This window comes from Acinonyx jubatus, chromosome C1 (assembly GCF_027475565.1).
Source record: "Acinonyx jubatus isolate Ajub_Pintada_27869175 chromosome C1, VMU_Ajub_asm_v1.0, whole genome shotgun sequence".
Classification (NCBI taxonomy): domain Eukaryota; kingdom Metazoa; phylum Chordata; class Mammalia; order Carnivora; family Felidae; genus Acinonyx; species Acinonyx jubatus.
The window spans coordinates 133,059,980-133,085,414 of NC_069381.1; the positions used below are offsets into that span (position 1 = coordinate 133,059,980).

The window sequence follows — 25,435 nt, forward strand, 5'->3', positions numbered from 1 at the left end:
GTTTATAGTAATATAGGCCTACATCAAGAAGCAAGAAAAATCTCAAATAAACAACCTAAGTTTATACCTAAAGGAAAAAAAAAAAAAAACACCCAAACCCTAAGCCAGTAGAAAGCAGGAAATAATAAAGATTATGGCAGAAATAAATTATATAAAAACTTAAAAAATGAAGAAAACAGACAAATGAAACCAAGAGCTGGTTCTTTGAAAAGATAAACAAAATTGATAAACCTCTAGCCAGACTCATCCAGAAGAGAGAGAGAGACCGAGAGAGAGAGAGAGAGAGAGCGAAAGGACTCAGATAAACAAAATCACAAATAAAAAGTAACAACCAACAACATGAAATATGAAAATCTACATTCCAACAAATTGGACAACCTAGAAGGAATGGATAAATTCCTAGAAACATATAACCTACCAAAACTGAAACAGGAAGAAACAGAAAATTTGAACAGACCAATAACTAGCAAGGAGATTAAATCAGTTACTCAAAACACTCCCAATAAACAGAAGTCCAAGACCAGATGGCTTCACGGGCAAATTCTACCAAACATTTAAAGAAGAGTTAATACCTATGCTTATCAATCTATTCCAGAAAAATAGAAGAAAGAGGGGAACCTGTGTGGCTCAGTCAGTTGAGGGTACAACCTTGATTTTGGCTCAAGTCATGATCCCAGTGCTGTGAGGTCAAGCCCCGTGCCAGGGTCCACTCTGAGCATGGAGCCTGCTTAAGATTCTTTCTCTCTTGCTCTGCCCCTCTCCCCTGCTTGCACTCTCATTCTCTCTAAAATAAAAAATAAAATAAAATAAAAAATAGAAGGAAAACTTTCAAATTTGTTCTAGAAGCTAGTATCACCCTAATTATTAAAACCAGATAAAGACATCACACAAAAAAAGAGAACTAAAGGCTAATATCTCAGATGAACACGGATGCAAAAATCTTCAACAAAATACTAGCAAACCAAATCCGACAATACAAAACAAACAAAAACACCTCATTACCACAATCAAGTGACATATTCTCAGGATGCAAGGGTAGTTCAATATTTGCAAATCAATCAACATGATAACATCACATCAATAAGACAAAGGATAAAAACCATATGACCATTTTAATAGACTCAGACAAAGCATTTGACAAAGTACAACGTCCATTCATAATAAAAACCCTCAACAAAGTAGGTATAGAGGGAACATACTGCAACATAGTAAAGGCCATATATGAAAAACTCATAACAAACATCATACTCAATGGGGAAAAACAGAGAGCTTCCCAATAAGGTCAGGAAAAAGACAAGACTGTTCACTCTCTCCACTTTTATTCAACATGGTATTGGAAGTCCTAGCCACAGCAATCAGAAAACAAAAAGAAATAAAAGGCAACCAAACTGGTAAGGAAGGAGTAAAACTGTCACTATTTGCAGATGACTGATACTCTATATAGAAAACCTGACTCTACCAAAAAAAGTGTCAGAACTGATAAATGAATTCAGTAAAGTCACAGGATACAAAATCAATATGCAGAAATCTGTTGCATTTCTATACACTAATAATGAAGCAGCAGAAAGAGAAATTAAGGAAATAATCCCATTTACAACTGCACCAAAAAATAGTAAGATACCTAGAAATAAATTTCACCAAGGAGATGAAAGATCAATACTCTGAGAACTATAAAACATTAATGAAAGAAACCAAAGACAATACAAAGAAATGGTAAAGACATTCCATGCTCATGGATTGGAAGAACAAATATTTTTACAATGTCTATACCATCCAAAGCAATCTACACATTTAATGCAATCCCTATCAAAATACTAACAGCATTTTTCAGAGAACTAGAACAATCCTAAAATTTATATACCAAATAGCCAGGGAAATTTTGAAAAAGAAAAGCAAAGCTGGAGGTATCACAAGTCCATATTTCAAGTTATATTTCAAAGCTATAGTAATCAAAACAGTATGGCACTGGCACAAAATAAACACATTGATCAATGGAACAGAAGAGAAAGCGCAGAAATAAATCCACAATTATATGGTCAATTAATCTCTCACAAATCAGGAAAGAATATCCAGTGGCAAAAGGACAGCCTCTTCAACAAATGGTGTTGGGAAAACTAGTCAGTTACATGCAAAAGAATGAAACTGGAACACTTCCTTACACCAAACAAAAATAAACTCAAAATGAATTAAAGACTTAAATGTGAGACCTGAAACCATAAAAATCCTAAATAAGAACACAGACAGTAATGTCTCTGACATTGACTGTAGCAACATTTTTCTAGATATGTCTCCTGAGGCAAGGGAAACCAAAGCAAAGTAAACTATTGGGAACACATCAAAACAACAAGCTTTTGTACAGAGGAGGAAACAATTAACAAAACTAAAAGGCAATCTATGGAATGGGAGAAGATATTTGCAAATGACTTATCTGATAAAAAGTTAGTATCATCCAAGATATCTAAAGAACTTATAGAACTCAACACCCAAAAAATCGAATAATCCAATTAAAAATGGGCAGAAGACATTTCTCCAAAGATGACACCCAGATCGCCAACAAACACGTGAAAAGATGCTCAACATTATTCATTATCAGGGAAATGAAAATCAAAACCACAATGAGGTATTACCTCATACCTGTCAGAATAGCTAAAATCAAAAACACAAAAAACAACAAGTGTTGGTGAGGATGTGGAGAAAAAGGAACACTCTTGGCATTATTGGTGAGAATGCAAACTGGTGCGGCCACTGTGGAAAACAGTATGGAGGTTCCTCAAAAAGTTAGAAATAGAGCAGGCCTAAGATCCAGTCACTACACTACTGGGTATTTACCCAAAAATACAAAAACATGAATTCAAAGGGATACATGCACCCCTATGTTTACAACAGCATTAGTTACAACAGGCAAATTATGAAAGCAGCCCAAGTATCTATCAATAGATGAACGGATAAAAAAGATGTGGAATTTATACACAATAGAATATTATTCAGCCATAAAAAATAATGAAATCTTGGGGTGCCTGAGTGGCTCAGTCGGTGAAGCGTCCGACTGCAGCTCAGGTCATGATCTCACAGTCCGTGAGTTCGAGCCCCACGTCGGGATCTGTGCTGACAGCTGAGAGCCTGGAGCCTACTTCAGATCCTGTCTCCCTCTCTCTCTGCCCCTCCCCTGCTCATACTCTGTCTCTCTCTGTCTCAAAAATAAATAAAAACATTAAAAAATAATAGTAATAATGAAATCTTGCCATTTGAAATGACAAGGATGCAGCTGGAGAGTATAACACTAAACAAAAGAAGTCAAAGAAAAAAAAAACACCATAAGATTTCACTCATCTGTCGAATTTAAGAAACAAAACAAAAAGGCAAAGGAACAAAAAGAAAGGGAGAGACAAACCAAGAAACAACGCTTAACTACAGAGAACAAATTGATAGTTACCAGAGGGGAGGTAGGTGGAGGAATGGGTGAAATAGGTAATGGGGATTAAGCAGTGCACTTGTCATGATGAGCATGGGGTAATGGATGGAAGTTTTGAATCACTATATTGTACACGTGAAACTAATATAACACTGTATGTTAACTATCCTGGAATTAAAATAGAAAAGAAAAGGAAAGGAGAGAAAAGAAAAGAGAGAAAAGAAAAGAAAAGAAAAGAAAAGAAAAGAAAAGAAAAGAGAAGAGGAGAGAAAAGAAAAGGAGAGAAAAGGAGAGAGAAAAGAAAAGAAAAGAAAAGAGGAGAGAAAAGAAAAGAAAAGGAGAGAAAAGGAGAGAGAAAAGAAAAGAAAAGAAAAGAAAAGAAAAGAAAAGAAAAGGAAAGGAAAGGAAAGGAAAGGAAAGGAAAGGAGAGAAAAGGAGAGAAGAGAAAAGAAAAGGAGAGAAAAGAAAAGAAAAAAGAGGAAAAAAAGAAACCACAAACTTAGCATTATCCTTTTATATTGTGAATATAATCAATTCAAATATCTGACGGGTAGAAAATAATGACAGCCAGAATTCTTAGTAACAACTTTAAAAAGATACAAAAAAAAAAAAGAGAGAGAGAGAAACAATGGAACACAGAAGCAATAATCAGAAATTTTATAAACCTACAAAACTGATACATAAACCAGTATTCACGTGCCTGACTTTCCACTTCAGGAAGCTGAAACACTTTCATCACATGTCTGGTTAAACTCATCATAGGTAAAGTTTTCTTATAAAACATGAACGCTGAAATTAAATAATTAACAAAAAGCTAATCAAAAAACAAAAAGGCCTGTAAGGACAGCCATTACAGGAAATGATCAATTAGATAAAGATAAATGCATTCTCAACTTTTTCTAGAAAACTTCTCCAGGAGATCCCTTCCTAAGATGTTATTTCAACACATACATAAACCAGAACATCCTCTGTGGATAGGACTCCTTTTAATAAGTCAGGCTAAGAACAAAAGGGGCATGAGGAATTCTAGTCTCCTCTGGGCTGCAACAGTGGCAAACAGGAAAGAGAAGGCAGAAGCACTGGTTCAAGAACAAATCTTTTACAGGACCACCTGACCATTATCTCAGGACCCAAAGGGTCCAATCAACACCAGCAGGCAGAACAGGGAAAAGGGCTCAGGCTGAGAAGGCCTGAAGTATCATCAGTCTTCTAGGGAGTAAATTTGTGATAATCTAGAACACATACCAAATTCTAGAACACAACAGTTGTGGCTCCAGGGATGAATTTCTGACATAGACATAAATTAGTGGAGTGCACCCTATTTGTTGGAAAAGGAATTACTGCATTTGAAATCACAGAATTCTAGAGTTGGTAGGGATCATGGATAACCCTTCCACCAAATGCAAGAACTCTTCATATAGCATTCTTGTTAAGTAGATGTTGACCCCAGTCTCTTTGGGAAAACTCACCATGAGAAGCTTAAAATTGCATTGTCGGCCCATTCCTTTAGGCCTTGCCTGAATGCCAGTGTGCCACTTCTGCCTAAACCTTCTTACTCATAAGTGAGCTTGGCCTGTCTACCTAGACTTCAAATCTGACCCGCTCCATCTGATCCAAACTTTGACTTTGTCTAGTCTTTGACTAGATTCTCACTGTCCAATTACAGGTCAGACATTCTAATGACCCTGGTCTATTAGTGCTTTGGGCCAGTTCCCAGTTACAGCTCCCCTGTTCTGCACCCACCAATGAAAGAGCACGATCACCACCCCGCCAAGTTCTGCCCAGTGCTCAGTCCTAACAGCCCTATGTCCACAGGCGAGCTTAATACTGAAGGAATCCACCCTGACCTCTCCAGCTCAACAATCTTCTCTGACCCACATATCTATACAAGCCTTTGGCCATGGCCAGCTGTTAATGACATTTTACCAGGGCCCAAGACCATCTGGAATTCTGATAAAAACTACAAATCTCCTCCAGAAAGGTGTGACTGTATATAAAATATTATACATAATTTCAGAGAGTTCCCCATGAGTCCCAAAATATGAATTCTTGCTATAAGAATCTAAAAAATTAAATACAGATTCCACATATACTCTAGACACATACACACATACACACATACACACACAAATTCTGTTTCTATGTGTCTAAAATAATACCTAAAGACATCATTTTTTCCTCGTTGTTCTCATTTTTGTTAATTACTTAAGTTCCCAAGGAATTCTGGTGATCAGTCAAGTTTGAGAGCTGATGCTCCATAGGATTTAGAGCACTGGTCTAAAATTTAGAGCACTTTTTTTCCATTGGCAAAAATAAGCAAACACAGTAGGCTAGAAGGAATGTTATCATTATACCCATAGACTCTAATGCCAAAGCATGAAGTTAAAAAAGACAGAGTGACATAACATTCTAAAAAAACCACACACACACACACACACCCAAAAAAACAAAACAAAACAAAAAAACAAGAAATTTATTTATTACTATCAGCTAGATAAACACAGAGTCCATTTGGAGTTTTACAATGCTTTAAAAATTGGGCTTCACCCCCAAAATATTTTTTTTTGTAATACAGAATTTATCCTGTATATGGGGTGCCTGGGTGGCTTGGCCAGTTAAGCATCCGACTTCGGCTCAGGTCATGATCTAACGGTCCGTGAGTTCGAGCCCCGCGTCGGGCTCTGTGCTGACAGCTCAGAGCCTGGAGCCTGCTTCGGATTCTGTGTCTCCCTCTCTCTGTGCCCCTCCCCTGTTCATGCTCTGTCTCTCTCTGTCTTAGAAATAAATAAAACATTTTAAAAAATTTAAAAAAAAAAGAACTTATCCTGTATCAACATTGCTGGATTGACATTTTTACTTCCTGTCCTGCAAGTATAATTTATTTTAAGAAAACAAACGTACAAAGTTAATATGTCCCCTAGCCTTTTCCTTTTTGAAAGAGCTATGGCAGATACAGCAGATTTATTTTTAACACTCGTGCAACCCCATTCTAGTATGTCTTACAACACAATAGTGGCCAGAAAGCTAAAGGGTCCTTTTGCTAGACTCCCTTGCAATTAAGAGATCTGCATGTGCCTTAGTTTCCCCAGCAGGGACACTCTTAGGAGACCAGAAAGATAAAGAAAACAAGGAGAGGAGGCAACTAAGCACGGGCATGTCAGTCCATCCAGCAATGATGATGGACAAGACAGCAGCAAAAGCCAAGACTCCTCAGTCACTAGCTTCCAAACTTGAAAGAGGCAACCTGGTTCTGAAATCAGTCAGCTACAGCTCCCTTAGCAAACCACATGAAAAGTGTGGTTCCAGGAGTTGTTCCTGGAAACTCTGCCCAAAGTCTTTTCCTTCTATTCCCTCAAAGATTCTACAAACTAACTATGACAACTTAATAAATCCTCTGCTGCTTAAATCAGCTTTAATGATTCTGTTGTCCGCCACTTACCAATATGTGAGTCAAGCAAACAAAACACATAAAGTAAATTTTAAATACAATACCAAAACTAGGCTTTAAAATACAGGCCTATGGTTGCTTAACAATATGGATACACGATAAGAAAGTACTTAATGCTGTGCAACTATATACTTAAAAATGGTTAAAATGGTAAATTTTATGATATATATATATATAATCATAGTAAAAAATATATGATATTTTCACAAACACAAAATAAATCTATATTTAGGCAAAGGAATTAAGAACCATTAGATAAACTTGGTTTTGTTAACTTATTCCTTTTCCAATAGTATAAGCAAGCTAGTCACTTACCCTCTTGGTCTAGCCTGTTGGTCTCTAAGTATAGAGATGGGAAGAAATCTCAACATACATAAAGGATAAGGCAGACACTAAGACCCTATAATGGGTGAAGTATTTGCTGCAAAAATTACTGTGAGGGGCACCTGGATGGCTCCACCAGTTGAGCAACCGACTTCGACTTAATGTCATGATCTCACAGTTTGTGGATTCGAACTCCACACTGGGCTTTGCGCTGACAGAGAGGAGCTTGCTTCAGATTCTCTGACTCCCTCTTTTTCTGTCCCTCCCCTCACTTGCGTGCTCTCTCTCAAAAATAAATAAACATGTGACTATTATGGGCCAGTTACTTTACATATATCCTCATTTAATCCCCACAATAACAACACTCCCTGAACCCCATTCAAAATAAGACTTCAAGGTAGGTGTTATAAACCTTTTCTTACTGATGACAAAATGGAGGAAAAAAGTTAAGCATCTTGCCCAAGATGCACAGCTAGTGACTTCTGGAGTAATGACAGATCAAGATCTGCCTGACTCCTAAGTCCTGGCTCTTTGGATACCACATTTCTCTTACTGACTGCCACAGCCATGGTACTCAGCAGGCAAGGGCTAATTAAATTATCCCCCGAGATGGAATCATCACAGAGCCGGGAAAGCAATTCCTGAAAAGTGTCACCTCGACCATTAATATAGTATGCCCTGTAGAGTCAAGTGTGATGTTCAAATACAGAAATAACTAGATGATAATGATTATAATGATAATAGCATCCAGCTACCATTTACTGAGTGCCTATTATGTTTAAAGTGCATATACATTACTTCATTTAATCCCTTGAACATCCATCCCAGTAAGAAATGCACAGTAGGTGTTATCTTCATTTTACAACAGAAGAAAATGAGATGTCAAGAGAGTAAGAACTCGACCAAAGACTATACTACAAGTCAAATTCAGGCTCCCCATGCCTCTGGCAACCACCAATATGTTCTCTGTACCTATGAGCTTGGTTTTGTTTGCGGACAAACAGATAGATCGGCAGATTCCACATATAAGAGATCATACGGTATTTTTTTTGTCCTCTGTGTGACTTACTTAGTGTAATACCCTTGAGATGCATCCATGTTGAGGCAAATGACAAGAGTCATGTTTTTTACAGCTGAATAATATTCCTTCATACACACAATGTGTGTGTGCATCATTCTTCCATCAATGGACACTTAGGTTGTTTGCATGTCTTGGCTATTGTAAATAATAATTCAATAAAAATGGGGGTGCATATATATATTGCATGGAGATACATATTTTTTTTCAAGTTAGTGTTTTTGTTTTGCTTGGATAGTGGAGAACTCCAGAAGTGGAGTTGCGAGATCATAAGGTACAGCTGACCCTTGAACAACCTAGGGGTGAGAAGCATTGATCCTTCCTATAACTTTTCACTCTCCCGACACTTAACTGTAACCTACTATAGGTAACTGGAAGCCTTACCTATAACGTGTGTTACTTGACTGTAACGCATTTTTTTTGTATGTTATATGTATTATATACTGTATTTTTACAACAAGGCAAGAGACAAGGAAGTGTTAATAAGAAAATCATAAGAAAGAGAAAATACATTTACAGAACTGTAGTGTAAAAAATCCATGTATAAGTGGACCCGCACAGTTCAAACATGTGAACCTCCATACTGGTTTCCATAGTGGCTGCACCAATTTACATTCCCACAAATAGCACACATCCTCCCTTTTCTCTGCATCCTCACCAACACTTGTTATTCTAGTCTTTTTGACTATAGCCTTACTAACAGGTCTCTTTGTGGTTGTGATTTGCACTTCCCAGACTAAAATTAATGAAGTAGAGCATCTTTTTATGTACCCATTGGCTATCTTTATTCTTTTCTAGGAAAATATCTATCCGGATCTTTTGCCCATTTTTTGACCAGATTGTTTGGGGTTTTTTGCTATTGAGTTGTAGTTCTTTATATATTTTGAATATTAGCCCCTTAAAAGATATACAATTTGCAAATATTTTCTCTCATTTAGTAGGTTGCCTTTTTGTTTCGTTGATGGTTTCCTCTGCTATCGAGAAGCTTTTGAGTTTGGCGTAGTTCTGTTTATTTTTGCTTCCACTGCTTTTGCTTTTGGCATCAGATTCAAAAAACCAATACTAATACATATGCCAAGGAGCTTACCACCTATGTCTTCTTTTAGGAGTTTTACAGTTTCAGGTCTTACATTTAAGTCTTTAATCCATCTTGAGTTACTTTTTGTATACGGTGTAAGACAGTGGTCCAGTTTCATTTTCTGCATACGGGCATCTAATTTTCCCAACACCATTTATTGAAGACACTGTCCTTTACCCATTATCTATTTTTGGCTCTTCTGACCTAAATTAATCGACCACATATGTGTGGGTTTATTTCTGGGCTCTTTATTCTGTTCCATTGATTGATGTGTCTGTTTTTATGCCAAAACCATACTGATTTAATTACTATAGCTTTGTAATATAGTTTCAAATCACAGAGCATGATGTTTCCAGCTTTGTTTCTTTCTCAAGATTTCTTTGGCTATTCTGAATCTTATGGTTCCATACAAATTTTAGGATTGTTTGTTCTATTTCTGTGAAAAATACCACTGGAATTTTGACAAGGATTGCACTGAATCTGTGTATTACTTGGGTTAGTATGGACATTTTACCATTCATTCTTTCAACCCATGAACATGGAACATCTTTTCCTTTGCTTATGTCTCCTTCATTTTCTTTCATTAATGTCTTATAGTTTTCAATATAAATCTTAAAACTTCTTTTTCTATACCAAGTTCAGCCAGCAAAGAATAACTAGCAACAATTAGAAAGATGGTGTTTATCTCCTCTTTGGTACAGTGTGTCCTCATACTGGAGATATAATTAATAAGCTGGAAAACAGCCAAAGGGTTGGCAAGGTGGAAGACACAAGGAGACTATATCGTCTACACCCAGGTAATCAATGGATCTTCCATGAATCCAATAGATTTTTAAAACCATCAATGACACATATAATATGCCTTTGTTAGAAGTTATGAGGTGGGGTGTGGCAACAGAAGAAAGGGAATAAAATTTGAATAAAGGGAATAACATTATAAATTATGTAACTAACATGTGGAACCCAGCATAAAGAGAAAATGTTGCCCTAGCCTGGTACAAAACTTTACCTTTTGATAAAAAGTAAGCCCAACTTTCGATGAAATTACACTAACAAATATTTTCCAAATAAACGCTATTACTCTTAGCAGCATACGCAGTTAACAACAATGGGAATTCAGTATATTCCCAGATGATAATAATGAGCTGCAAAAGGTCAAGAAAACCCAAGACAGTACATACACAATGATGGAGTCACTGTTCTCTTTTATTTACAAAGAGAGAAATAAACTTATTTATTTAGTATCATTATGACAGACCCACCCATATATGGAAATAGTAGCTTGTGTAGTTAACTCAAAATACAATCCAAAACCACATGTGCTGGACAACGTGGAAAACCCAGTCTCATAAAACAAAACCACCACCATTCAAAATAACATGCCAGCCAAATTAACAGCTTATAGATTGTAGCCTTCCATTAAACAAAGGACAGTTCATGATTTTCTTTTTGTTTGTTTTAATTCAACTGACATCAGACACTTGAAGTCTACACAGATACCATATCAAAAATAAATAAAAACAAAAAAAAAGCAACTATGCAAAAAATAAACTGATATAGTAGAACTGACACAGTGGGAGAAATGGAAAATAATCTAAAGGTCTATTAAAAGAGAGAAATAGGGGTATAATCATACAATTGAATACAATACAATCGTAAAAATCACTGAACTATAGCAGTGGTGCTATGGGGAGAAATTGTGTTCCCCCAAAATTCGTATCTGGAAGCCTTCTCCTCCAGTACCTCAGAATGTGACCATATTTGTAAACAGGGCCTCTAAAAACATGATTAGATTAAACTGAAACCCTAAGGGTGGGCCCTAATGTAATAACTAATGCCCTTATAAGAGGGAATTTGGACACATGGAGAGACACGAGAGATGTCCACATACCCCATGTGAGGAGAAAACATATAAGGTAGCCACCACAAAGGTGATCATCCACAAACCAAGGAGACTTCAGAACAAAGTAAATCTACTGACACCTTGATCTTGGATCTCCAGCCCCGAGAACTGCGAGAAAATGAATTTCTGTTGTTTAAGCCACCCAGTTCATAGTATTTTGCATTTCTAACAAGTTACCAAATGATGCTGAAGTTGCTGGTTGAGGACCACATTCCGAGAGTGACTGAACTACAGCAACATCTATCAACCAACATGAGTTTAAAAACAAAATTTGGGCAAAAAAGAGCAAGATGAAAAAGGATAGTATAGATATCATTTACATAAGATTTTGTCATAAATGCATATATATTAAATAAAAGCATAAAAACAAGCAGAACAATGGAAACACCCAATTCAGAATACCTGTGATCTCTGAGACCTGGGAAAGGAGAGGAATTAGGAATTAGCACCAGAGAAAGACAGAGACCTTACTCTCTGTCTATAAAATTCTATTTCTTGAAGAATTAGAAAGTAAAAAACGGAAGTAAACATGGCAAAAAGGTTCAGATTTGAGAGTTCTAGGAGAAGATTACACAGTAATGCTCTCCATACTTTTGTATATGTTTTGTAAATTTACACTTGAAAAAAATTTTTAAACGGAAAAAAAAGAACCTTAACTTTCATAATCTGATTAACTTTGGTATCACCCACAATCTACAAAAACACTCCATTACAATTAATAAAATTTGCCTGTGGGAAAAACAGTACTACTTATGAAAAAAAACCCTTCACAATAACCAAAATATAAACTTATTTGAGGTTTGACAATCATAATTTAAAAGACTAAATGGATATATTTTGGACAAATGAAAAAATTTTCCATTGTGGCTGAAACTCTCTAATTGAGGAACTTTTATCAAAAAGTGATTTTGAAAAAAAAGAGTAAATGGATACAAACCCACTTTAAATGAACAACACACTCTAAAAATAAGATACCATGTAAATTAAGAACACTAAAAGTAAGTACTGTGGAAATAATGGAAATAATAATAACTGTATGATTTAGGTTAGTTTCACTGGAGTATGTCTTTTGCATGAAATGATAAGAATAAATTTTAAGCTGTTTAGAGGAACACAAAATGAATGGTAAAATTTCTCCAAACCTAGATAAATAACATAAAAAGGTTGTATCCATATTATATAGAAAATCTATGCAAATTAAAATGAAAAACAAATACAAAATATTAGAAAGGAAATTTTAATCTAACAAATACAGAATAGATGCAAATTTTACAAATGATATCTTTTAACTATCAAATTCACCAACTTTATTTATAAAATGATCATTGCTGCTATTCTCATTTCAGTGGGGACATAAAATGGTAAAACTTTATGGAAAACAATTTTTTTTAAGATTTTATTTTTAAGTAATCTCCACACCCAACATGGGGCTTGAGCCCACAACCCCAAGATCAAGAGTCGTACGCTCCATGGACTGAATCAGCCAGGTACCCCTGGAAAGCAATTTTAACACATAAACTAAGATCTTAAAAATATTGATACCCTTGGCTACAGTAATTTTTTTTTCTAGTGATACATCCTATGGAAAAAAATCAAAACAATGATAACAAACATTCATTCACAAATATATTCATCACATTATATACATTTTAGAAAAAATTCCAGAAATAAATAATAAATTATGATAAATAATAAATAAATAATGATACATCCAAATGACAGATGAAATTTTAATGGTTTGTGGGAAATCGTTATGATATAAAATTAAATTAAAAAGGAAGATTATAAAATCATAAATTCTATGTTTTTAACTATGGAACACTATAAAATTTCAAAGAAAAAAGACTGAGGAGCACCTGGCTGGCTCAGTCAGTAGAGCAGGCAACTCTCGATCTCAGGGTCATAAGTTCAAGTCTCAGGTTGGGCATGGAGCCTATACTTGAAAAAAGAATTTTTATTAATGAAAGGAAGGAAATATGCCAAAATATTAACGGTCTGCCTCTGGATAATGGGATCATGGGTGATTTATTTCCTCAGCTTCTTTTCTGTAACATATATGTATTACTTTTACAACTAGAAAAATAAATGGCACCTGGGTGGTTCAGTCTGTTAAGCGTCCAACTCTTGATTTCAGCTCAGGTCATGTTCTGTGGTTTATGAGATTGAGCCCCACGTCAGGCTCTGTGCTGATAGCATGGAGCCTGTTTGGGATTCTCTCTTTCCCTCTCTCTGCCCTTCCCTGGCTGATGCTCTCTCTTTCTCTCTCTGTCAAAATAAATAAACTTCAAAAAATAAATGAAAACAGAAGTAGGAAAAAAGTAACAATTTTCACTAAATATACAACATTTCAAACTACAATATTAGGACATTTAATATAATACCTTAACTAACTGCTAATTATTTTAATAAATTTGAAACATCATCTCAGTTAAAAGTTGATAAACAGCATATAAAGAATGATGTACCTTTCAAAAAGGAGACATACTCTTCCTGAATCCCTTCATAGGTTTTCCTCTATTCAAAATCCTTCCAGTCACAGGCTCCTACATTGGTTCTAGCTTCAAAATATCTACATATCCCAAACTGGTTTTTTAATCTATCATTCTGGTCACAATCAATTTAACATCCTAAATCACACATTTTCATCAACCTGCCTAATGATAATAGCTGAGACCCCAGGACCTCCCAGTTACTGAGCTGTCCCTTTACATATCATATCTCTATTTTACAAACGAACTCTCTATGAAAAGTATCATCACACTAACTTTGTAAATGTGTGACCTCAGAGAAGCTAAGTAACTGTCCCAATGTCACACAGTTAGAAAGTAAGGGAACTGAAATGTGAACACTGGTCATTCAGATGCAATACATCACAGCACCTTTCAATAAAGCTGGCGTAACATAAAATCCTGTTTTTCACAATTTTAGCTCTGCCTCCTAAGGACAAACAAAGGCAGAATTCCAGAAAGAAATAAAATCACAAATAAAGTGTAAAGGAACATAGACAAGTATTTCAATCTGTATCCTGATATTCCACCTTCTACACTTAACTAGTGAATGTTAGTACCTCACTCATCCCAATCACTTATTCTGAGGCCAGAGATAAGAGAACACAGGTAACCAGGCAAACTGTTGTGTCAGACTGTATTTTTTTATAAATGGCCACAGCAATATTTCCAATCCCACATGACCTTCCAGGACCTTGCCAGTCATGCACCCAGAAACAGAGATAATATCCCTTCCAGCTTAAATTGAGTAGGGCTTTGTATCAAGGAACAAAATGTCTTGGAAATAATACCATGTGACTTCTGAAAGTTATAAAAGGCAATATAGACATAGGCTCATCCTGTCTCTGTCTCTCCAACCCCCCTTTTTCCTCTCTGTCTCTCTCTTCCCACCTCTCCCTTATAACCCAGCTACCATACTGTGAGGAAACCCAGGCAACAAGGAAAGGCCACATGTCAGTGCTCTGACCAAGACCCCCACTTGTTATCTCAGCCGACAGCCAGCCTGCACCACCAAACATGGGCTTGGGCAAGCCTTCAGATGATTCTAGCCCCTCCTTTTGAACCACACAACTGACACAAAGTGTACCAAAGACACACTATGCCAAATGAACCTTTCCAAATCACAGACTCCTGAGCAAAATAAATATTTTAAGCCACTAAGTTTAAGAATGATTTGTAAAGTAGCAAGGAGTCACCAAAACAGATGTTTGGGGCTGTAGTCGCAGCAAGTTAAAGAATTTAGTGATTATTCCATGCAAACTTATATTACTTTCTGCAATTACCCTCTTTTAGAATTAGCTAAAACATAGCCCATAGGTCTTTTGACTTCTGACTGGTCTCTGAAGACTTGAGCTTTCAGGGCTGCTTGACTCTCCTTTTACAGTCAAACTTGCATACCTTGTTGAAATACAGTATCATCTTAAAGGTTAGAGTCACATCTTTTCAGGGGGAAGTTCTAAGAAATTCTAAAACACAACGTCATGGCACCCATGTTCTCACTTATATCACAAAAGATAATTGTGGAAAGTTATTATCGACTACCAATGCTCCCTAGAGTACAGAATTTCCACAAAACATTTTAATGGATGGAGAATGCACAGTAAAATTGTTGGAAAAAAAGAACACACACAGATTTAAGGTGGAAAGGGAAAAAAGAATGATAAAATACTATACTTCTAATGCAGACATTCTGTACTCGGAAGATCTGTCCACCAGTTTAGGCCAGTGTAGTGACTGCTTTAACTTTATTTTTTATATAGCTTCAGATGCAATTTCTATTCAACTAGGTGGAAGGAGGTAAAAAAAAAAAAATTTCCCTTTTCATATAAATATAACATAATTTTCCCAGTTAAAAAATATTTCAATGATGAGGTTTGCATGAAGCCAACTAATTGCAAATAGAACAGAAACAGTGAAATACGTTTACTTTATACCTTTTTGGCAAAGAATTTTAGGATGGTAGTGACAAACATCACATTAAAAGTTAACCAAGTTAGTCATTTGCAGAGATTAATGATCAAATGATTTGACCATAATACATTCCTTGATGGGAAAATACATCAGGCTTGTTATCAAACACAAATTCTGTGAAAATAAACGAGCCCCCCAAAAAGTTTTTGTTTGCTAGGCATAGTCTTCTTTAGCACCAGACCTTGTTGATAGTGTAATGAACAAACCTCTTCTTCCTACGAAACCTAAGTCTCTTCTCTCATAGCTCCAACCTCCCAATAGTGTCTTATTCAGAGCCACATAATGTAGGAAAAACTATCACCATCATCACTGGAAAAGTAAAATTCCTCTATTCTCCTTGATTAATTATTTGAACATGTGGTATATGAACATCAGGTAAGTTGCTAAAATATATATCATATATCATGGAGGCAGAGTTCATTGCCAAAACAATTTATATCTAATCTTTTGATGGAAATAATATTGTTCAAATACATAAACTTCAGATTAAATAAAATAAAACGAATATAAAAGTTTATCTGTTATCCCTCTTTCTTTTGAATAAAAAGAAAAAAACAAAAACAAAAACTATATAAAAGATACCACAATCTGTCTCTAAAACTACAAAGAACACTGGAAGCTGGGAATAAGGCTTAAAGAGATCTATACTTTTTAAAATTATATTTTAATAAGACTCTATCCTGTATAGTCCATATCTGTTATATAAAACATTATGAAGTCTAGTAAGTTGTAAAGGCTGGTATGACTTTATTAAGTCATGAATAAAACAGCTGAAAATACTCAAAACTCTAAGGCACATCAGTTAACAGGGCATGTTTTCAAGATTGATTGGGTAAACTAAACTGTATAAACCTAAAAATGGAACTGATAGTTGGGTAAAGAATCTGCAACAATTCCTACTACAGAGAATTTTGTATTAAAAGAGAGACCATCCATAACCTGCAGATCTCGTCTTAATTTGAATGGGAATATCCTTGGAATTGGCTACAGATTGCACGATGCCCTCCCTACTGTGTATTCTCAGATATTCCAATGTTCCTGAAAGAATCTGAGTTAGTGAAATCTACTTTAGACTCTAATATTAGGGAAGAGACCATCTGTTTTATACATTACTAAATCCAAAGGCCCTGGTTGAGTACATACATTCAAAATATGTTTGTTGAATGAATTAGAAAGAGGGACATAGATAGGGAGGAAACCAAAGAGGAAGGATGAGAGGGAACAGATGCCCTGCTGCAAATCTGAGTAACAGAAGATTTGAACTTTGTAAGAAAATATAATTGTTCCCCAAGAAAAAAATTCTCAGACAAATTTCTTGACCACTTGACTGGCCAGATCCTCGGTATTTTTCCCTATGTAAACCATATAGGAAATTCAAGCGCAAAGTGCTGCTGCAATCTCTAAGTGCATAAGTGAGAATATATGCATATGACAACTGAGAACCTAAAGTATAGTAAAAGAAAACAAGGGAATTAAAATGGTATACTAGAAAATAGATATTTAACACCAAAGAAGGAAGTAATAGAGTAACAGAAAACCAAAAAAAGAAATAAAACATATATAATACATTCAGCAAAATGGTAGATATTAATCCCATCTGATCAGTAATTACACTAAAGGTTAATGGACTAAACACTAAAACCAAAAGTTACAGATTGGCAGAATCAATAAGAAAACATTATCTAACTATATGCTATCTATAAGACATACTTTATTTTAAAAGACACAACAGGTTGAAAGCAAAAGAATGGTAAAAAATATATATACTATATCAACATAACTAAAAAGATCTGGATGACTATCAGACAAAACAGACAGTAAGAGAAAAATTATAATCAAAGGCAAAGAAGGACATTTTATAAGGGTAAAAATGTCAATTTCTCAAGAAGACATAATAATCAAACATGCACAAAATAAGACCATCCTCAACTACATGAAGCAAAAGATGACAGAATTGAAGGGAGAAATACATACTTCTACAATAATAGTTGAAAACTTTAGTACCTTGCTTTCAATATAATTATTGAAAGAAACAACTAGGCAAATTCACAGAATATCAAAAAAGAAACAGAGGACTTGAACAACACTATACACAAACTAACCTTAAGAGACATCAACAGAACACTACACCCAACAACAGCAGCACCGACATTCTTCTCAAGCATGCACAGAACATTCTCTGGGATAGACCATATGTTAGGCCATTAAAAACAAGCCTCAGTAAATTTAAAAGGACTGAAATCATACAAAGTATGTTCTCCAACTGCAATAAAATTAAATGAGAAATCAACAATGGAAGGAAATTTGGGAATTTAAACAACACACTTCTAAATAACCAGTAGGTCAAAAAAGAAATCAAAAGAGAAGTTAGAAAATACTATGAGTTGAATAAAAATGAAAACACAACATACCAAAACTTATGGGATACAGCTAGAGAAGTGCTCATAAGAAAACTTATGGCTACAAATGCCTAAAATTTAAAAAATCTTAATAAACATCCTTAATAAACTAGAGAAAGAAAAGCACACTAAATCCAAGCAGAAGAACTGGAATAATAAAGATGAGAGCAGAAACTAATAAAATAGAGTATGGAAAAACAATAGAGAAAATTAACAAAACCAAAAGTTGGTTCTTTGAAAAGATCAACAAAATTATCAAAACTTTAGCTAGACTGATCAAGAAAAAAAAGAGATAAGAGGGGAAACCATTACTGATCTTACAGAACTACAAAGGATATAAGGAAATACTGTTAACAAATATATGCCTACAAATTAGATAATCTTATAAAATGAACAAGCCCGAAAGAGCCTCAATTACTGAAATTCAAGAAGAAATAAACCATCTGAATGGACCTATAAAAGTAAATTCATTGAATTTTTAATGAATAAATTGATTTTTCCCATCAATAAAAGCCCAGGATTTACATTCATTGGTGAATTTTACCATTTAAAAGAATTAACACTAAATTTTCACAAACCTTTCTCAAAACAGAATAGGACAAAACACTCCCCAACTCATTTCTCTGAGGGTAAGTAGTACTATCTTGACACTAAAGCCAGACAAAAGATATCTCAAGAAATCTATAGCCCAGGGGCCCCTGGCTGACTCAGTAGGAAGAGCATGCAACTCTCCATCTCAGGGTAGTGAGTTCAATGCCCCACGTTGGATGTAGAGAACTAAAAATAAACAAACTTTAAAAATATATATATATATAGGCCGATATCCCTTATAAATATAAACATGCAAAAAACCTAAACAAAATACTAACAAACCAAATCCAAAAACATATGAAAAGAGACATGACTAAACAGGATTTATCTGAGGAATGCAAAGTTGGTCTAAACAATGAAATCAATTATTGGTTCGTTCAATAAAATAAAGGAGAAAAACAATATGATCATCTCAATAGATTAAAAACAAAGTACTTGACAAAAAAAATTTTTATATATATAAAAATAGTTTTCATAAAGAAAGACCTCTAATGGGGTGAGTTCCCTTCACATCACTAGGCAGCCTCACGAGGTGGTCCTTGGACCCCTGTTGATGGAAAAGATCCTCCTTGCCAAACTCTGCTCCCTCCTTTGCCCCCTCCTCCCAATTCTCCATCTCCGGCACCATTGAGGACTGCTTCAGAGTTCTCGTGGCCACTTCCTCCCTGTCAGCATTGACCAGGATGGTCCAGGAGCTCTCGTCTATGCTCCCTCCAGCTGTTCTGGCTCCTCCACATGAGGAGGAGAGGGAGGGAACGCAGGCCACTCCTGCACAGCAGGTACTTGGGCATAAACTTGTAGGCGATCTCCTCCCCCTCCACGACCTGCCTCTTGATCCTCCGGTTACCCAGAGACTGATCCTTCTCTGAGCTGTTCCTTAGCTGCACAAACCTGCCCTCCAGGTTTGATCAAAATGTAAAACATTCAAGAAACTAATAATAGAAGGGAATTTCCTCAACCTGATAGAATCCAGGAAAAACCCACAGCTAGCTAGCATCACACATAATGGTAAAAGACTAAAAGATTTTCCCCTAAAATCAGGAATAATAAAAGGATATTCATTCTCAACACTACTATTGAATATTGTATTGGAGATTCTAGTCAGAACGGTTGGCAAAAATAAATAAATAGCTAGATAGCTAGATAGCTAGATAGCTAGATAGCTAGATAGATAATAAACAAACAAATAAAAGGTATCCAGAAGGGAAAGGAAAAAGTAAAACTATCCCTTTGCAAATAAAATCTTATATAAAGAAATTCACTAAGGAATCCACCAAAAATTATTACAACTAATCAGTGAGTTCAGCAAGTTTGCAAGATACAATTTCAATATACAAAAGTCAATTGAATTTCTATATACTAGCAATGAACAATACAGAAATGAAAGAAAAAAAAACTCCATTTAAAATGCATCAAAAAGAATCAAATATTTAGGAGTAAATTTGACAAAAGAAGTAGAGAACTTGCCCTCTGATAACTTCAAAATACTGTTGAAAGATACAAAGAAATAAATGGAAAGACAGCCCACGATCATAGATCAGAGGACCAATACTATTATCCCTGATAATGAGCATCTTTTCATGGTATTATTGACCATTCAATTATCTTCTTTATAGAAATATTTATTCAGCTATTTTGCCCATTTTTTTATGTGTGTTGTCATTTATTGTTGAGCTGTAGGAGTTTTTAATATATTATGGGTACAAGTCCCTTACCAGAAATATAATTTGCCAATATTTTCTCCCACTCAATGGATCATTTGCTCACTTTCTTGATACTGTCCTTTGAAGTACAAACATTTTACATTTTGATAAAGCTCAGTTTGGCTTTTCCTTCTGTCACTTGTGGTGTCATTCCTTCAAAATAGGTGTCTCCTAAAGGAAGGACTGGCTCCACCACACCAAGATGCTTCCATATTTGAGTTCAACTGAAGCAGAAAGTAAAGGGGAAAGGGAAGATGGGAAGAATAAAGTTTTGAAGGTTAGATGCGGTAATACTGTTTTACCTATTCAATCACTACTAAGAATATACATTTGTATCAAATATCAAAGGCTTTCATACATCAGTCTATGAAATAAAGATTTAAAATGTCAATTATGCTCTAATTGCCAACCTAGAAACCCTCACTCACTTTCCATTGCCCACCTGCCAATTCCTAACATTGAGCAAATTGATCACATAACATCTTCTTTAGGATCCCCAGACTATCGACACTAGTGGGGGGTGGGGTGGGGGGCAGGGCAGGGTGGAAGGACAGATGAGAGTTGGTGCCAATAAAAATGTATGGTCTGATTCCTGGCTGGAAATTCTTGCTGTGGGGAAGACTCATTCTGTTTTATTCTTTGAGCATACCAGTTGCTCCAGATCTTCTCCTGTTTTTCAAAGTTCTCACCACCTAACTCTTAACAAATGACCCTGCTTTCCTTCAATAAACTTTCTATAGATCTTTTAACATGAGCCACGAAGCTCCTACTCTAAATTGTAAGTAGGTAACTCATTTATATGTAGAAAAATCATATTTTCTCTCCCTCCCAATTCACAAGAGCTCTTTTTTTCTCTCAAAGGTTAGCCCATACACCTGTGTCAAATTCTCCCCTGTCTTTTAAGACCATGAACCACCAACTATTCCCTCTCTAAAATCCTCAACCCCTTCTTTATGACCAATGCCTTGGTAGCTTTGACAAATTCATCCATTTCCCTCCACCATTCAAATTCTTTGCCTTATCTTTAAGCTATCGTTTCCACTTTCTCCCGTATTTTCAAAAGAGTCTGTATCATGGACTTCTTCCTTGTCTTCACACTCACACCTCAATCCCTCATAATTTAGTTTCTAATCATACCAATCTGCTAAAGTCACCCTCAAAAGAGTCTCCAGTATCACCTAACACCAAATGACATTTACTTGTTCTTCATATACCTTCAAATCTACATAGTATTTAATAATGTTTATTATCCCACCTTTAAAACTTTCTTGTTTTGACTTATATCATTATATACTCTTTGGCTCTGTCATTTTATTTTTCACCATTTCTCACAGGCAACTTATAGTACCTCCTAAATGCATGCATTCTTAATTATCCAGGCCACTAAATCTCATACAAAACTCTCCTTTTCACTCCTATTGTTACAAACCCAAATGCAAATTTCATATTACCACTTGTCTGAACCAGCCACTATGCCTGTATATTACTCCTTAAACCAAGAAACCAACTGCTTTGATAATAGCATTCTTAAGATTTAGCCTGATTGTCTCATTCTTCCACTTAAAAGAGAGGAAGCATGCAGATTCAAAAGAACATTTGGTTTGAATCCTAGCTCTGACAATTACTCATCATGAGACCTTGGGTAAGTCACTTAACTCCTCTGGGCCTCATTACTTCTCTTATTTAAAATGAGGCTTGTAATATCTACTAAACAAGAGTTATAAATAAATCACAAGACATGTTCAGTTCTGATCCATAAGAGATGTTCTATAATCTTCAAGGGTTGTCTATTGCCTAACAAATAAGATCTACACATCCTTATAAGAGAGTCAAACCCAATTTTTCAGAGAGAGCAAGAGACAGCACATGAGTAGGGGAAAGAGGCAGAGGGAGGGAAAGAGGGAGAGGGAGTCAGAGTCAGAGAGAGAGAGAAAGAGAGAGAGAGAGAGAGAGAAAGAGAGAGAGAGAGAAAGAAAGAGAGAGAGAGAGAGAGAGAGACAGAGAGAATCCCAAGCAAGCTCCATACTCAGCGTGGAAGCCAACTCAGGGCTATCCCATGACCTAGGATAATGACCTGAGCAGAAATCAAGGATCGGGTACTCAACCGACTGAGCCACCCAGGAGCCCCACCAATTTTCCTAGTCTAATAGCCATGTGCTCCCCAATTGTTCTTATGCAGGACCACTAGGGACTCTTCAATGATACACTTGGCTACTACTCTCCCTTTTTCATGTTATGTATTGAGTCTGAAATGGCCTTTTCCCAAATCTCCCCGTGCCAATTTTCTACCAGTTACTTAAGCATAACTCAAGCATCACATCCTTTAAGAAATGCCTAATATGAGGGGCGCCTGGGTGGCTTGGTCGGTTAAGCGTCGGACTTCGGCTCAGGTCATGATCTCACGGTCCGTGAGTTCGAGCCTCGCGTTGGGCTCTGTGCTGACAGCTCAGAGCCTGGAGCCTGTTTCAGATTCTGTGTCTCCCTCTCTCTCTGCCCCTCCCCTGTTCATGCTCTGTCTCTGTCTCAAAAATAAATAAACGTTAAAAAAAAATTTAAAAAAAAAGAAATGCCGAATATGAAATAATCTTTTTTTTCAAGGTTTTATGTTTGCCTCTTTTACATCATGTATTCTAGTCAAGTTATTTATACATTAGTCTTTCTTCCTCATTAGAATGTAAACTCTTTGAGGGCTAAAACTGTGTATTTTACCTACTATACCGTCAGTATGCTATACTACAAACAGAGCATTAAAAATAGTAATAGTGACACCAAATTCTGAGATTGATATCCAAGACTATTCATAAAATCTATCCCAGATAATTTATGTAGCCCACCTATCTTATCCATATACTCACTATGGAAATCACATAAAAATGTTCAATAAGCTGGGACATGTCTAAAGGGAGATATGACTTACTTAAATTATATAATTGAAACACAAATAACTGTAAGTTCACTTTATGGAGAATAATATGATTTTAATAACAGTTAAATCCTATCAATTTGAAAGGATAAACCTTGTCATTTTATTTCATTTTTAAAGATAATTTACACAAATTTTCAAATAATTCCATTTCAGGAACACTCAAACATAACAAATGTTCATATGCATGAACAAAATGCACCACAAAGCTATGTATCAATGAAATCTCCAGCATATTTTATAAAACTTAATCAGAGTTAATCGTTTTTGCCAGACTTGACTATATATATAATTCTTGAATAGTAAATAGAAGAAATAAGCAAACCATACATAAAAGGGTGATCAAATAATCAACTACAGTCTTCAAGCAAATAACATTATGAATGAATTAAAAACAGCTACAGCTTTTTGTCACACTTCTATCCCAGAACATAAGGAAAGAAAAAAGCCACAGAGACACACATAGCATAGATGCAAGCAAGTACAAAGTGAAAGAGTGACTGCAAAGATTAGAGAGTAGGAAGCATGTGCTTCCAGTTTGTCTAGTATATACTGTAAACAGTACCTGTTTCCTCAGTCAGAAAAGCTAGAACAGGAAACTGCACTTCTGCATTAGTTGTGTGTGCACACACATACTTATGCTCTGATGTGGTTGTACTGAAATGCATTATATAGGTCTAAAATTATAGGCAGGACATATCTAGATAAGTAGCAAGCAAGATCAACATTAATGATACATCTTTGGTAAGGCACAACAGGTAAGAATAGATTGGGACATAACACTTAACTCTTTCCTGTGTTCCACACATCATGCAGCTCAAACTGGATTAAGCGAGGACCCTAAAGATGCCTAGAAAAAAAGGCAGCATTTTTACTTGGGGTATGATATCTATCTCTCCAGATACTGAATCCCTGACCTCTAGATATACTAATAAAACCAATTATTTCCTATTTTCAGATATATAATATATATATATAAAATCTATATATATAATATATATATAAAATCTATATATATATGTAAGTACTAGATTTCTAAGCTATAAGAAGAGTGTAATATTTACTTTCCTATCTATGTGCAATAATAAAGATTACTTACAGTTGAGTTCAATGAACATCTGTCTCTGAGTCTCTTTTGGCTTTTTAACCCTCATGAGTGTTTGAGCTGACCATTAAGGAAATACTTTACTACAAAATCCAATTCCCTTATACAGAGTATACAATGGACCTATTTGGTATAGAACCCTATGAAGGTTTCATGCTAAGAATCCTCTCCCCAAAAATACCTACTTAAGTACATACAGACAAGATTTTACACACCAATGAGCGTTTGTATTTTAGTGACATTCCTAACGTTTGATGAACTTTGACTTCCCTGCTCCCTTTTTCCATGACTTTCTGAAAGTGTTTCCAGAGTCTTAAGTTTGTATACTAATTCTCCCTCGCTCTCCCAATTCTACCATTTATCAGCAGGGTAAAGTGCCTTTCTTTCACTTTTTCTTTATAATCACATAATTCTCTGGCAAATTAGATGACTTTATGCATCATGCTGTACTATTTTAATTGATTTTCTTACTTTCTTCTCCACTAAAAATGAACTCCTGAAGGCCTATGTCAGGTCTTTTTCTAGAGCTTGGGAATCTAGCACAGCACTTAGCACAAAGGAAGTATTCATTAAATATCTGTCAATCAAACAGAGACATGGGTTGATAATTGTTGAAGATGAGCAATGGGTACATGCAGAGTAGGGGAGGAAAAGAGTTTCATTCTACTATACTGTCTTCTTTTGTATATATTTGAAATGTTTAAAATATTGGGGGGAAACGTCTGGTAAAGAGATACTTATACCCATACATCAGTAACTTTCACATACATGAAAGATTGTTTTTAATGTTTTATTTATTTTTGAGAGAGAGACAGAGTGCAAGCAGGGGAGGGGCACAGAGAGAGGAAGACACAGAATCCGAAGCAGGCTCCAAGCTCTGAGCTGTCAGCACAGAGCCCAATGCAGGGCTCAAACCCACCAACAGTGAGATCATGACCTGAGCCAAAATCAGACGCTTAACCAACTGAGCCGTCCAGGAGCCCCTTCATATTC

General features: G+C 35.7%; 1 protein-coding gene across 23 annotated transcripts in view; it reads right to left on the reverse strand.

Moving 5' to 3' along the window:
- Window positions 1-25,435, reverse strand: part of GTDC1 (glycosyltransferase like domain containing 1) — a 396,065-nt gene that overhangs the window by 335,891 nt on the left and 34,739 nt on the right. Inside the window, exon 1 of one of the 23 annotated variants that reach the window (XM_053214997.1) lies at window positions 13,336-25,238. The exons of the other annotated variants lie outside the window; for them this stretch is intronic. The gene's annotated coding sequence lies outside the window, so the exon portion shown is untranslated. Of the gene's footprint in view, window positions 1-13,335; window positions 25,239-25,435 lie in introns of those variants that run through there. 23 annotated transcript variants of the gene reach the window in all.